This window comes from Diuraphis noxia, unplaced genomic scaffold (assembly GCF_037042655.1).
Source record: "Diuraphis noxia isolate RWA-SAM2 unplaced genomic scaffold, SU_Dnox_SAM2 contig0001, whole genome shotgun sequence".
Classification (NCBI taxonomy): domain Eukaryota; kingdom Metazoa; phylum Arthropoda; class Insecta; order Hemiptera; family Aphididae; genus Diuraphis; species Diuraphis noxia.
In genome coordinates, this window is record NW_028301711.1 from 1,922,327 (window position 1) to 1,939,124 (window position 16,798).

The following is a 16,798-nucleotide window of genomic DNA, read 5'->3' on the forward strand; positions in this document are numbered from 1 at the left end:
AATAATTGCACTACCAGTATATTAGGCTCTTTCAAGCCACCCATGTTTAAAAATGATTTGTAAATTTTCCACTTTTTTATTGAAACTGATACATTATCATTCCCATTTTCAAGCAATACCATTTTACATGATGAGCAACATTTCTTTATGCAAGCGTTGACTGTACTTCCACCAATATTGTAAATAAGATTTAAAGAGTATAAATCTAATTCTGAATAATTTTCTTGTAAAGGAACAGTGTCTAATATATGTGAATTGAGTGAAAATGTATCAAAGTAATAGGTATGGTCCAACTGAATAATTTCTGGTCTGATTTTTCCTGCTGCTGTGGCATGCAACTGCTTGCAATGTTCCACTAAAGTTAAATCACTATCACTACAATAATTTGTTCTTTTAACATCAGAAACAAGCTGGCTTACTGCTATGATTTTCATTACATTTAAGCAATCTGTAGAAGATGGAAGTTTGCCTATTCGTCTTCGAGTTTGGGAGAATACATTTTCTAATGCGTCTTGAGTGAAGCGATGTGTTAATATAAAATCATAACCATTTTTTAAGAGCACTTGAGTAACATCACAAATTGACAATGTAGTTAAAATTAAACCAGTATTTAATGGATTCCAACCCATTAAACTGGGTATCACTTATTGTTGTAATAAATTTCATCAGGAAATCATATTTCTTGACTTGATTCTTTTTGGTAATAGACGTTTTTCTTGTTTTAGAATTTATCATTTCAAACCACTGGTATACTAATTTTATGAAAGCAGCTGTCGCTAATGCATTTTCTGGTAATATTTGTAATTTTACAGCTACTTGAATTGCTGCGACTGTTTGCATACTAAAAAAAAACGAATAGCAGCTCCAACATGCATTTTTTGAAAATTGTTAGGAAAAATGTCTTCTCGCTTAAGATGATGCAGTTATCTCAATTCTCTTTTTTCTGTTACTTCTCTATCCCATAATTGCTTAATATAGCATCCCGATACCATTTGAGTTGGTATATTTTCTTCAAGTTTAAAGTATTCAGGAATTGTTATATAACCATTAAGTAAAGTTGATTTCAAATTCTTTAACAAATGACATTGATCTGCAATAACATAGATCGCTTTTTCTTTGTACTCAAATTTGTTCAAGCGAACTCCATTTTTGTTCACGGATATTTTTAATTCATTCCATAAGTTGCGATTTTTACTTCCCATGTCTGAAGTGATTGCCACCACTGTAAGCCCAAGTTCTGTAGCAAAATCTATGCATTCGTAAATAAATTTTTTCAAATCAGTTCCACTGGTTTTATTACTTATTATGTGGCAACCTATTACTTGTTTCCATGGTTCCATAGCTCCTCGAATTAATGCTACTAACAATTGGTTACCTTTTGTGTCATTCATATTGTTTTCCCCAGCTTCATCTGTGGAAGGACCCAAAGTTACACCTCCACTAAACTTCATTTTATTTTTATTGATACCTTCACTGTCATTGATATACATCTCATCAATACTGAGGATACAAAATTTATCCAATTTGTCTACTTTGGATACAAGTGGGATTTTCAATTCTTTGAAAATTCCAAAATTGAATTCCAGTTCACGTAATCTACGCGTAAGTGTACTGTACCCAGGCAAAGGATAATTGGTATTTCGTAAAAACTCATATCCATGAACCCCTAATGCAAAGCGAAACTTCAATGCTGCAAATACAAATAACAATACATTAAGTAATCAAATTTTGAATAGGCCTACATTATTACATGTATTGGATGGTCTCATCAAAATAACATTAATGGCAATAGAAAATTCTAACCTTTTATTATTGCCTCTGGAGACCATTCTCGTGTTCTTATATTGTTTAATGCTGCTATTTGGTCTTCATTTAGGAAATTCTTCAGCTTGTTCACTTTTTCTTCAGTAGTTTTTTCTTCTTCTAGAATTCTCAATAGCATATCTGTTTTAGTTTTGAGTTCTTCTGTCAATTTTGTATTTTCTTCTTTCATGGTGTTAATTAATTTATAAATGTTTTACATTTTCGCTTCCTAAAAAAAATCAACAGTAGGAAATAAGTGTATGAATAATTTAATTAATAAAATATATAAATATATATATAAGGTATTAATATTTAAGGTATATAACTTAAAAAAACTGGAAACCTACAATTAAATGAAAATGATTTCAAAAAATATGTTAATAATTGAAATCAGATCAAATGCACTTTTATTGTGAAAAGTAAGTTAGACCAGTATCAGTAAAAACACAATTTAACTAAAAGCATACAGTTAGAAGAAATCATTAGTAGAATACATTTCAATTAGAATGTCAATAATCTCTGAATCATACATTATGGAACTTTAAAAAAAGGTAGGTATATTGTACATAGGTGCTGTAATAGTACTTACTGCAGGATTAAATTGGTTTTCATAAGACTGATTGGCTGCATCTTCATGTTGATGATTTTTATCAGGAATAGTTTCTGAAGAAACATTTACAAAAGAAACATATTACATATTAGGTACTACACATAACTAATTCCTACACAAAACTTAAAAAAATACCTTAATGATTAATTTACCTTATATAATGATTTTCTTGGTGATGGGTTGTGTCTTTTAGGAGGTCGCGGGACATTAAACAGAGTTGGTACTGCATTTGGTTTAAGTTTTACTCGACCATCTGCTCTGTGTAGCTCAAACTCGCTTTCTTAAAAATGTGCCTGTGGGGACCGTTCAAATTTCAGTTTTTAATAATATCTATTAAATTCTCAAAATAAACTTGATAAAATTTACCTCACATAAAGCAGCACCTCTCCCAGGAACCCAATTTGCTCTTCTGCAATTAATGAGCCATAGTTTTCGCCACGTCTCATCGGCAGGAAATACATACATACGATGTCCTTTTGATGAGTGATGACTGCAATTTATGGCAGAGCAACCATCCATTTTCCAGTATTCGTATGTATTTTATAGTAAATTAATATAAATATTTAATTAGGCACTATAAATTATAAAACATCAAACCATAAATGTAATACACAAGTATTAACTAGTACAAGTATATCTACTATCTAGTATCTAGAGCCGTACCGCCACTGCTCAATAACAACAATGGATAGAAAATGGCGGACGAGCATACCTGTCTATCTAGAGCCCTAGTAACGCCAGTTTTACAAAATATATTTTTAGATCGTTGTTTATTTTAATTGATAAAATTATTCATAGTTAATTTCAATTTGTTTGATCATAATTCATAATATATTACTCTATTGGTATAAATGATCTTGAAGTAATTTTTATCATAATTTAGGTTTAAAAATGCCTCTCTGTTCGGCTTATGGATGCTCTGAAATTGATGAAAGTTCGAAACCTTTACATTTCTACAGATTTCCAAATCGTGAAAAATCACCAGACACAAAAAATAGATAGATTTTTGTAAACGAAAAAACTTTAGACCATCCAAAAATTCTAGGTTGTGTTCCAAACATTTTGAACTTGAAGACTTTAATCGATCTGATGTTCTTACAGAAAAATTGATGCCTAATACTAAAGTCAGAATAAATTTAAATGGGTATGGTCGAATTGCACTTATTTGAGTCGAACTGCACTTGGGTAAAAAGCAGGTAGTGGTCGAACTGCACTCGTTCAAAATAAAGAGTTAAAATTCATGCCTTAAGCAGGGGCGTCATTTGGGGGGTGGCAGGGTGTGCGGTTGCACCCCTTACTTTTAGAATGTTACAATTGGCCTGCGCCTTGCTGAAGCCTAAAATAATGCACGAGCCACGACCCACGAATACACAATTAGTTATATGATTAAAATCAAATTGTAATAACCGGTCTATAATGTATGGAAATAATTGAATGCAGGATAATATACATATATGTATGTATATCTATTTTTATATGGCCTGGTGAAATTTCAAAATGGCCTGCTTGAAACTTCGCACACCCAAAAAAAAACCTGAAATGACGCCCCTGGCCTTAAGGTCACTATGGACATTCACGTGTACGACGTACGTGCATAACTGCATAATGCCGTGTAACATTACCGTGCTGTTAGGCATAGCAAGAAAAAAATTTTTGTTTAACCTAACCTAACCTAATAGGTACTAAAAATTACTATTTAAAAACATAAGCATTTCTGTGTTTTTAACTGTTAATCTACTGCGTCTATCTGTGATCGTGTAATAATTATTATTATAAGCATATGATGGCATCAGTATAAAAAAAAATATAAAACATAAATAAATAAGGCATTCCGCTGTGTGGACAGTTTTGGAGCCACAGCGGGCCGGCCGACCGTGCTCGTCCTCGAGGCACGGGCAGTCGTATTCTAGCAAAATATCAGTCCGAACCTCCCGAACTCATGTTAACTAAATTGTTTTACGTTGTTTAAAATAAAGGATATAGTCTGTTATTTTTCCGAGCGTACTTTTTATTTACTTATTTAATTTGTCGTGTAGACGTAAACAACAATACTATACATATAGTAGAGAGTAGAGTAGAGCCACTAGAGGTATTCAAACTGTGCGTAGCAGCTCCCAGGGGCGTCGCGAGAGTTTACAAAGGGAGCCGCGTCATATTATTCATAATTATAACAATGACAATAATAAAATTTGATGATTTAATATAATATTATATATTTATATTATATTAACATAATGGACAATGGTATGTATAAAACAATAATTTTTAACCACGCCAATGATTAAAATCATTGTCAGTCCTAAGCCTGTAAGTGGGAAGGGAAATTAGTGTTTTATAAACGTTTAACCCCTTCAAATGCATGATATTTTTGTTGGAATACCTTTTTTGAGCCCAAGTGCAGTTCGACCACTACCTGATTTTTACACGAGTGCAGTTCGACCATTACCTTTTTTGAACCCAAATGCAATTCGACCATTTATTTTTAGGTAGTAAGTGCAATTCGACTATCCCGATTTAAATTCTGGAGTAACCCACTTTACGATCCGAAACAATTGATTTATTACCAAGTAAACGTGATTTAAGAGTAAAACGTAGGTATTACACATAGACTGCAAGTTTGATTCAATCAAGTACACCAGAAAAATCGATGCTAGTAGAAAACTACGATGGGATTAATTTTAGTGACACTAGTTTAGAACTGTCTATTAGAACTTTTTACACACTGTCGCCAATGTAGTGGCAAAGTTACATCAAAACAACATTTTATTCAAGGTGCGCTACTTTCAGTTTCTACACTGTGTGAAAAAATGGTCATAGATTACAATGGTATTCTCAGCCGAAAGTTAACAAAAAACCGGAAGGAAATATTTTGATCACCAACAAGAGCACCACCTCTCTTACATTAACTGGAATTTTGTTTAATCAGTTCAAAGCATTTTTTTTTTTTTTTTTTTTTTTATTGTTAGGGCTTCGACAACTGAGGTTATTAGCCTGGGGAACTGTAGGGGAAGGTACTGTAAGGTTTTAACTCGTGAGTTTTTTTGGCAGAATTTTGAATGGGCACTCGTGGGTTTCTGCCATGCCCGGTTGGGGGCCGGCGGCCTCTCTCTCCAGACATCTCGAAATGCCCGAAGAGCGATGCCGCCCGTGACCGAGATTCGAACCGGCGACTGCATGCGTCGTAACCGACGCCTTAGGCCGCTCCACCCCCTCAAAGCATTTTGTACAGCTATAAAACTTTCAATGTTTACCCGTCCGGTGTTTGATAAAATTATCAATAAATACGTGTACATGTTGTATGTCATCAATGGCAAGAACACAAAAATGCAAATATTAATAGTAATGTCTTCTGATTTACCTAATTGGCTGGCAGGGGAGGTCAATTCGACTCGCCTGGATTTTGTGCAAAATACTGTACATACTCTGTAATGGATATTCACTCTGGCAAAATTATGGATTTTAAATTGGTTCTAAAGGGCCAAATAAAAGGTGACCTAGAAAGACAAGCTTGTGAACAACTACTAACAGAGTTAAAAAATGTATATAATTGTGAAATTGAGTTGTTACTTACAGATAGACACAAAGGAATTCGTAAATATATGTATACGAACACAACATCCAAAACTTATGCACGAATTTGATATATGACATTTGAGTAAAAGCTTGATGAAGAAATTTAAACCATTGGAAAAAAAGTATCCTGATGCATTTTTATGGAAGTCTTCAATAAACAACCATCTTTGGTGGTCTGCCCAAAATGTGAAGGAAATGGAAAATTCTTAGTCGATAAATTTATTTCTGTATTATATCACATTACTAATAAGCATGAATGGGTTGAAGATGGTAATAAAAAATAATGTCAACACGAAAAATTAACAGAAAATGAAATTATATCAAAATTATGGTTAATCCAGATAGCGAGTCATACTATGCTTTGAAGAAAATCATTATGTCAAAAGATTTACTAAAGGACTTGGAACATGCAAAGAACTTCGTGCACACTGGTCGATTCATCGAGTCATACCATAACTTACGTTTAAAATATATGGCAAAAAGAATTATTCATTTAAAGTATAAAGATATGCAAATGAGAAGTATGATTGCCATTATAGACCATAACCATAATATAAATAAAAAAATAACAAGTGGCATTCGGGGATTGCCGCGATAAAGCTATTGCATATTAAATAAATAAGAAGTTGATATAATTTTAAAATTTTTTATTATTATTCTAGTTATACAGAAGTTTGTATCATAGAAACTATAGGCCTATGATAACTAAAATATGAAACATAAGTTTGAGATTTAATATTCTCCAAATATCTGGAAAATACGGCGTCGATGGTGGTCCCATATATTGTAGTAGATTCTTGTGGATCATTATTTATACGTAAATTTAATTTTTCTAAGAGAAACGTTATTAGTCGCTCTGATTTTTTATCAGTGAAGTTGATATTGAAATCGCCAGCCAAGATAAGTGGAAATTTATGGGAATTTCCACCAAGTATTTTTGACCCTTCTACAGTGTACTCCAGTAAAGTGCGATGAATAAAATATTCTACCTCGTCCAATTTTGGATTTGGAGTAATGTAAATGACTACAATGACTATTTCTAGGCCATTTTGCAGTTTGCATAAGCACGCACAAATATCTCCAACATTTGAGCGTCTAACATTTAAATCTACAACATTTGCCACATTTATATCAATATTCGGAGTCATAATATTGGTAGTATCATTATTATTATTTTGGTAAATGGCTACCCCACCTTTTGAAACAGTATCTCGTTTGAAATGAACGATGCAATTGAAATTAGGTATGTCGATCGGATAATCATTTGACATGCAAGTTTCACTTAGAAGTAATACATTTGTTTGTCTAGTTACGGAATCTTGTAAATCGTATTTGTTACTGTTAAGACTTTGGCAATTGAAAGTCATTATTGAAACGTCATTTATATTTCTAATAAAATCTAAGACACTTTGAGCTTTTGTCTGCACACAATTCAACGATAGTCTTTTAAATTCTTGCAACAATGAAGCGGTTGATGTAGCTTGCCTTCGATTATGATAAAATTTAAATGTAGAATCATCACTTGTCACAATATACAAATTTTCAATATTTGTTACACGAGAGAGCGCAACATAAACGAGTTCTTGTGAATGTGTTTTACTATACTCATATACTATTTCTTCAAAAGTCCCACCTTGCGACTTATGTATTTATAATAAAAAAAAAAAAAAATGATAACGCAGCATGTCTCATACACTGTGTAATTTTATCATATCCACTATCCAGATATAAATATATAAATGTATATTATATAATTTAAACCGTTTAATTATTAATTATAGGTACATTATTATTCCTTGGAAATATATCTGCAAACAATAGCCGCTGACAGCGGACCTTCGACCGCAGATAGCACGGTATGACAATACGGTTCGCCGCGCGGTAGACAGAGAGGGGGATTACGGGATCCCGCAGGTACTGGTCACGCTTTTTCGTTACGAAAATTTTTTTTTCAGTCACTACACCAGACCTGCGATAAAAGCTATGCAATAGCTTAAAAAGAATTGGGTGACAAAATTGTATATTCAAAACCTGCTGGACGATATGTTTTAAAAACCAAATATGAACATAGTAATGACGAGTGGCGTCATATACTTATGTCAGAAATAAAAAATGAAAGAAATAACACTAACAATAACAGAATTTGAGACTGTAGCAATTCCTCAAACAATAGCACCTCAACCAAAACCAAACTATGAAAATTTAATGAAAACGAAATATTCAAGATTTTCTCGTAAATAATTTAGTTTTTTAAAAATAAGTTTATTTTCTATTTTTGATATACCTACTATATCATATTATAAAGGTATGTAAAAAATAAGTTTTAAGCTTAGAAATAATATTAGAAAATAAAATTATATGTAAGTAAAATGTATTTTTTATTGTTAACTAAGCATCGGCAACTTGGGCCATTTTTTATCATTACGTATATATTATTTGATAAATGAAGATTAAAATATATAAAACAGGAAAATAGCATAAAAATCTCGATATAATATAATATAATAATGTATCTTAATTTTAAATACGTGTATCAATACACCTATTATTATTTCATATTTCTTTAAGTGTTTTAGTTTCTTAGATAAATATTATTTTAAATTGATTACTAACTGTGTGTCTGTGTAGTGCCGCGAGCCCGTAAGTAATATACGTGTTATAACAGTGTGGCAGTTGACGAGCGGCGCACCAGTGACGTCACACGTAAAACAAAACTGATGCCCGCAGATCTGCGACATACCGATGGGGAAATTGGGCGAGTGGAGACGGAAGGATCGGGAGAAAGTAACCACGCGTAGGTACCTCACGCCAGCCTATCCGTGGAACTCCGATCACATGCCGGCTATCACTCGTCCGACTCCGATCGAGAGTCCGACCAATTGAACCCAGACCGTTCAGGACGCCTAGTGCACGGAGAAGACCGGCTCGGGGTCATCGCCGCTAGTAAGCACCGCCGAGAAATCGGTGCGGGAACGGAAACCCGCGACAAAAACCGTACCGCTCCAACAAGGGTTGCGCCGCGGCGGACTAAAACTCCGTCCCCGACGATAATGCCAGCGGGAAAACGGTCGTTGTGGGTACCGGGAAGAATGGCTTCCGAAATCCCATTCCACGGGAACCAGAAATACGCCCCGCCGCGAAGACCGACAATGCCTCACGGCCCGGAAGGAAAGCGGTGTTCTGGTTAGCAGTGGAGCGCGTGCCCGGCGGGCCGCACGCGTGCGCCGGCCAAGCCCCGCGCCCGCGTCCGGCTCGTCGCACACCCGCGCCTATGTGGACGGCCTCGTGGAGACTGTGGGAGTAACGTATTAGTAGAAGGGGAGAAACTTGTCCGGAGGTAAGATACCGGCGGTCGCCGACACGGGACTCGAGACCCAACGATCGATCTCAGAAAGAGAGCCGCCGGCGGGCGGGAGGCGTGACTGGCGTCCGGGCGCCCGCGCATAAAACTCGCCGGAGAGATGAGACCGTGTCACGAAGGCGAGGAGAGAGTTCGCCCGTGAAAGACGGATAAGGGCTTGAAACATAGCCACCGGGGTCAGAGCCTCGTTTCTCCCCGTCACAAAGTTGGTTATGTCTGTCCTTTGTTACCTATTCATCGTCAAGCTTCACAAAATAATATATTTTTAGCTTTATTGTTCCATTCAGCGGATAGACAAAAATTTGGGAATACTATTATATTTAGACCACTCATTGACAAATTTAACTACTTAAAAGAAACTGGTATTGAGGTAAATACTGATAAATTTGAGGGGAATATTAAGTTCGAATTAGGTCTTATTGGTACACGTTGGAGGTGTTAAACACCATAAACAATCTGAAAACAGTAGGGCCCCGGCAGCCAAGAATAATCATTTACGACGTTGACAGTGAACTAAGCGAGACAAAAATCGCAGACGGACTCTTACAAGAAAACCCCGAGCTAGGCTTCACTGAAGACGAAATCAAAAATATGGAAGTCATACATAAACTTGGTCCAAAGGACGGTAGCACGGTACATTGGGTTATCGAAACACCAGCACACATACTACCGAAACTAGAGAACAAATCTGTGTACCTTGGCATGACAAGGTGTAGAGTTAAAGTATACAAAAGTACAACTCAGTGCTACCGATGCCAGCGGTACGGCCATACGGCTTTGAAATGCAACAACGAGAAGCCAGTCTGTAGACACTGCGCCGAGGCCCACGACAGTAGGGAGTGTGGCCAAAAAGACAAAGCCTTGTGTGCGAACTGCAAAGAGAAACACAAATCTTTAAGTTCGGCTTGTAGAGCACGAGACAAAGCCGTACAGAGTCTTCCTAGGAGCACGGATTTCGGGTCGCAATGACTGCGCCCATCCGTTTCGTACAGCACAACTTGAACAGACTAAGAATCGCCAGTCACCAACTTGCGGATGTCTGCAAAAAAAAATGGGACAGACATAGTTTTGCTGCAGGAACTCGTTGTGTCATACGGGAAGGTCGTTTGTTTCGAAACCTACCGACAGATACACACAGGAAACAAGGCTGGTGCTGCAATTATCGTCATGAATAGCAACTTAAAGGTGCTTTGTCTAGAACAGTACAAATCAGACTTTACAGTCGTGGCCAGCATAGGTCTAAGGGAGCACTCGGTACTAATTGTCTCCTCGTACTTTAAGTATTCATTGAACACTAATGTCTTCATTGAACAGCTAAGGCTGGTCTTTGACAAAGACATTAACACAATAATCGGGGTGGACGTTAACGGCCATTCAAAATTATGGCACTCGCCAGCCAGTAACGAATGAGGGCGCATTGTTGAAGACCTTATCAATGAATACTTGCTTCACACAGCGAACAAAGCAGGGACGCTGAACACCTATGAGCGAATGGGCATGGGTGCTTCCAATATAGATGTTACCCTGATTTCAAGCAGAATAGCCGGCCAAGTGACTGACTGGATGGTCACAGACGAAACGGACAGTGACCACCGAGTAATAAGTTATAAAGTTGAAATGACAAGGCCACGACCTGAAACCAGTACAACGATAAAATATAACATGAATAAGGCAAATTGGGACCTAATGACAGCTCACCTGGAGCTGCATATTGGTGAAATTGATGAACGGACCGTAGATGGCCATGCGGATGGGCTGATAGAGCTACTTAGGTCTGCGGCAGATGCGTACATCCCGCGCACTGAACCCAGCCGAGTAAAAGGAAGACAATTATGGTGGACACCTTCGCTGACACAGCTTAAGAAGGCATTAGAAAAATCCCGTAGACTAGGCCAGAGAACCGGAGAGCCTGAAACATACAGAACGCACCGAAATAGATACCCATCTGAAATCAGAAAAGCGAAGATGGCTGATTGGCGAGCCCTAGAGGGGGACTTAAACGTAAATCCTCGGGGTAAGGCATTCAGACGGGCCAAGAAGAAGGGTGCCCCACCTAATTCCATACAGGGTAACCTACGGGATCCAGACGGCGCATACACAGGGACAATTGAGGGCACAGCTGGAATGTTATTAAAGGCATTTGTGCCTGATGAAACTAGTGCCCCTAGCTACAGGCACCACGGGCCACTAGAAAATCAAGCTGAATTACCTTCTCTCCGGAAAGTAAAGGCCTCGATCTGGCGAATCAAGCCCAAAAAAGCGCCCGGGCTGGATGGAATTAATGCCAGAGTGATTCGAAGGGCATGGCCGATAATAGGACCATCGTTGACAAGGCTTTATGGCACGGCATTGGAAAATTGTTACTTCCCCGTAAACTGGTGTAGAACGTAGTAATCATATCCAAAGGTGGAGACAAAGACCCGGCAACCACAAGAGCCTATAGACCTATAAGTCTCTTGCCAGTATTAGGGAAGGCATTAGAGACTTTCATCATAAAGAAAATGGAAGATGAAACTAACTTGAGTAACATAGGGGAACAACATGGCTTCGTGCAAGGAAGATCTACAATAACAGCCACTAAAATAATGTACCGCTGGGTCCACGACACCAAAAGCAGACACGTTATGGGCACATTCCTAGACATAACAGGGGCATTTGACAACGTAAGTTGGTCACCGCTACTAAATCAGTTGGTAAAAATTGGAGCTTCAGTAAACACCATAAAGATGACAGAGTCATATCTCGACAGCAGATGGGCCCAATTAACAATGGAAGGAAGTAGTTTTGAAAAGAGGGTCGAGAAAGGCTGTCCCCAGGGATCGCAACTAGGGCCGACTCTCTGGAAAGTTGCAATGTCCGAACTCTAAGCACTTCCAGATGAAGACAACGTCAAAGTCATCGCGTACGCAGACGACATCGCACTGCTGGTAGGGGCAGCCAGACACGAAACAGTAATTGCCAGAACGGAAAGATACCTCGAGAAAATAAAAAAGTGGGCAAGCATTTACAACCTGTCTTTCTCCCCGGCAAAGACACAAGTCATGTCAGGAAGGGAGGAGTGAAACCGGGTTATACGATAGGATTTGGCACGGAAGAAGGTGTCCCAAGAATAACGGCTAAAGGTAGTGTCAGATACCTCGGGGTAATGCTGGACCCAAGAGAAGGCTACTGGAGCCATGTAGAGTCGCTGACAGAAAAATCCAAAAGCCTATATAGCAGATTTAGGGCCCTTTTTTTTTTTTTTTTTTTTTTTTTTTTATAAAAATCGGGTGGGGGGAGGAACTTAACCCTAAGGTATTACTTCTCCCCGCCACCCATCGTTTATTGTGGAAAAACATAAAACAACACAATACATTCAAAACTAATTACATTTTATGGGGGCCTCTAACCACCCTGTTTTGGTCCTCGACCTACAAAGGTATTACTTAACTAATTTGTCCTTCTTCTCTCTTCAAGCTGCTGGGCACGTTCCAACGCCTCCTTCTGCCTCATCGTCCTCTTCGCGTAAACGGACACTGCTTCCCAAGCCTGGGTGTTGCTCAGCATCTTCCCGATCAGAGTACCAACGTCCAATGGGCCAATCTCTGCCTCCAACTCCTCTCTCTCGGTTGTCCATGCCCTGCATTCAACCAGCGTGTGGTGCGCGTCGTCTAGGGTTGATGGACAGTGCCTACAGGTTGGGTCCGCTTTTTTCCCTATTCCGTGGGTGTAGTAACTGAAGCAGCCATGCCCGGATAATACTTGGGTGAGATGGAAGTCCATGCTTCCATGTCTCCTCGTCACCCAGCCTCGCACGTCCCGAATCAGTGTCCGCGTCCATTCCCCTTTTTTGGCGTCTTCAATTCTCTGCACCCATTTCACCATTGTGTCGTCTCTTGCCTCTTGAACTGTTTTCCTTGTCAGGCCTCTTCTGATTTGGAACAGCTTCCTCCTTTCCATTGCTATGAGGTCAATTGGAGGGGTCGACGCTAAAATGTATGCCGCGTCGTATGATATTGTGCGGTACCCACAGATGCTGCGAAGTGCCGCTTGCCGCTGTACCTTTAGCAGTTCCCCTCTGCTGGCCTTGGAGTATTCCAGCGAGGTTGCCCATATCGGGGCACCGTATAGCATCACCGACTGGACAACACTTACCAGCAGTCTTCTGCGTGGTTCCGTAGGACCGCCTACGTTCGGCATCAGTCTCTTAAGTGACGTCAGCACCCCCTGTCCCTTTATAGCTGCTTCCTGCATGTGTTCTCTAAACAACAGCTTCTCGTCTATTGTCAGTCCAAGATACTTCATAGTCTTAGTTATTGGTACGTCCGCGCCGTTCAGTCTGATGGTGGGTTTCCTTTTTTTGTATTGCCGTTTGAAGAATACGGCTTCGGACTTCTCCGTCGCTAATGACAGTCCGAGTGTGCTGATCTCTTCGGCGACCACTTCTAACGCCTCGTTTATTCGCCTTTCCACGTCTTCGGTTGTTTTGCCCCAGGCCATGACGAGTGTATCGTCGGCGAAGCCTATTATCTTTGTGGATTCCGGGCACCGGGCTCTTAATACTCTGTCGTACGCTACGTTCCATAACGTCGGGCCGACTACTGAACCCTGCGGCACGCCGCAGGTGATGTTCACCTCTAGTTGACCAGTAGCGGAGTGGGCGTGTGCCAACGTTGCGGATCTCTCCTTGAAGTAGGCCTGGAATGTCTGCAGCAGGTACTCGGGGACATCACGAGGACTCCCGGGTTTGATGCCTTGCGGCTACAACCGCGGACCTCACATTAGCGCTGTGCACACCTCTGCTGTATCACACCTCTGCAGCGCTGCCATTATGTGATCCCAGCCGATGGAGTTGAACGCATTTCTGATGTCAAAGCTAACGGCTACGCAGAGTTCGTATTTTCCGAGTGCCGCATTCACGGTCTCCTTCAGTGTGCTTATTGCGTCCTCGGTCGAGCGACCCTTCCGGAAACCATACTGTTCATCCGCGAGGCCTTGTGAGCTTTCCAAATGTATTTCGAGCCTCTGCACTAGTAGTAGCTCGTAGAGCTTTCCAACATCGTTCAACAGACATAAGGGTCTGTATGACGATGGTTCGTTTGCTGGTTTTTGCCCCTTGCGGAGTAGCACTACCCTTGACTTCTTCCATTTCATTGGGAAGTCACCTACTCGCAGGCACTCGTTGAACATTCCCCTGAAGAGGGTTGGTTCTGCCCTGTGGGCTGCTGCGAGTATGCAGTTGGTAAGTCCATCCGGGCCGGGTGCTTTCCTTCTGGGGGCCATTCGTTTGAAAGCCTCACATACCTCGTCCTGCGTGAAGAGTGGGATGGGGGTGTCACAGCTGTACTCTATTTGACTGGGCGGTGGCTTCGTTGGGAAAAGCGTTGCGACGATTTCCTTCAGCATCGAGGGCTCCATGTTTGCCGTCGCTGGTGGGCCTTGCAGTTTCCTCAATACTAGCTTATACGGCTTGCCCCATACATCTTTTTCTACGGTTTCGAGTAGTTCTTTCCACGCGCGTTCTTTGCTCTTTGCTATCTCCGTCCTGAGGGCCTTTTTGTGGGATTTAAGGTTCTCCAGCAGGTGTTCAGGCGCTGCTGTTTCTCCGCCATTCCTGGTCCGCCTGGTCACCGCTCTTTTTAAAGCTCTTCTTGCTGCAGTGCAACTGGAGCGGAGTTGTGCTATCTCCGGGTTCCACCAGTGCTGGGGTCTTTTGCCACATCGCATCTCGGGTTTTCTCTGGAGTGCAAAATCGCATGCGACGGTCATCCTTTTCTCGAAGGCGTCAGCTAAATTGTACTCTCCCACGTCAGCTTGCCAAATCCAATCCGCTAGCATAAGGCCTGCTTTGAATTTCTCTACGCAGATGCCCTTGGATGTGATCCAGCTCCTATCGTTGTGCGGAGTGTCATTTCTCCTGTAAGAGCTTGCGTCCGTCTGTACTGTGTACGTTATGTAATGGTGGTCAGAGTGATTTTCTTCGTCTAGTACCGTCCAATCTCTGATGTTGCGGGGAAATCCTTCCGATGCAAACGTGATGTCGACGATCTAGCCTGCTCCTATGCCATGAAATGTGGGCTCTCGTCCCGTGTTGATTATGACCAGACCTAGTCCTTCGGAGAGCTCTAGGAGTTCCTCTCCTCTAGTATTACTCTGCCAGTCGCCCCATGCGGCTGATCTCGCGTTAAAATCCCCGGCGATAATAATTCTCTCCTGGCGCCCTATCAGTTGTGCGCTCCTTTCTAGCCGTTGTAGAAATTCCCGGTATGCTGCTATTGTGGAGTTTGGTGACGCGTAGCAACTATATATGAATACTCCATTTACCTTTACCAGTACAAATTCGTCATCGGTCTCGATTTTCGCTATCGTGGTGTTTTTCCCAAACACTTTGATTGCGGCCCTATTTGTACCGCTACTTGTTAGCCATCCTCTGGTACCGTCTGTGATCCCGTGTGGGTCGCATGCGATAACCACGTCGATGTTTCTTTCAACCACCGTTTGCTCCACCAGGTTTTGAGCCGTTCGACAGTGGTTGAGGTTAATCTGAAGAAACTTAATCATTGCCTTCTGGTCTGTTTGGCCTTCCGGCCTCATTACGCAGCATTGACCTGGTCGTGGTTCGCATTTCGCAGTTCTTGGCCACATGGCCATCCTTCCTGCATTTGATGCAGCGGTTGGAACGATCTTCCCCCTGGCATCCTGCTGCTACATGCCCGGTTTCTAGGCAACGGAAACAGACCCTTTTCTTTTCCCCGAGCAGCTTTATCCTGCAGTTGCTCCATCCGATCCTCATCTTGGGATCAGCAGCTAGCCGCAATGCCGACCGTATCGAGGTCTCGATCCTTGCGGTGCTCCAACCGTTGGCTGCTGTTTGGATGGTGAATGGTTTGATGTCTGCTAGCTCTGGGTCTCTTTCGGCGAGGACTGCCCTCAGCTCCTCCATGGTTGTTGACTCGTCCAGTCCCGAGATGAGCACTGGTGCCGTTCTCATGGCCCTTCTTACGCTTACCTCATTACCGAGCTTCTCTTTTAGTTTTTCAGCAAAGAGTTCGGCCTCCTTTTTGCTGCCAACCTCTAGGAGAATGTCACCTGCTGCTGTTCTTCTAGTCCCGACCACTTCAATGCCGAGCTCTTTTAAGTTTGGTACAGCTTCTTTCGCCTTCCTAATGACATCAGCGTAGGTTGACCCAGTCGTTGGTGCGTTAAGGATGATTGCTTCGTTTTTGGGCAGCTTTTTCCTTAGATTTCTGGCCATTTTTTCCGCTACGCTTTCGGTGCCTCCCCTTCGTTCACCGTTCATGTTCTCGTTTCCTGTTTCGACTTGTCCTTTGTCTCGTTGCTGTCCTCGCGAGGGGTCGCTATGTGCTTCCGACGCCTCACTTGATGGTCGCCGGCGCGGTGACTTGCCCCTACGCCTATTCTTTCGCCGGTTCACCGCTGTTTCCCAGTTTCCAGTGTCGCTGTTGCGGTCC

At 41.0% G+C, this 16,798-nt stretch overlaps 1 pseudogene; it reads left to right on the forward strand.

The window, feature by feature from the left end:
* Positions 1-3,304: 3,304 nt before the first annotated feature.
* LOC149059250 (uncharacterized) lies at positions 3,305-5,766 on the forward strand (annotated as a pseudogene).
* The last annotated feature ends 11,032 nt before the right edge of the window (positions 5,767-16,798 follow it).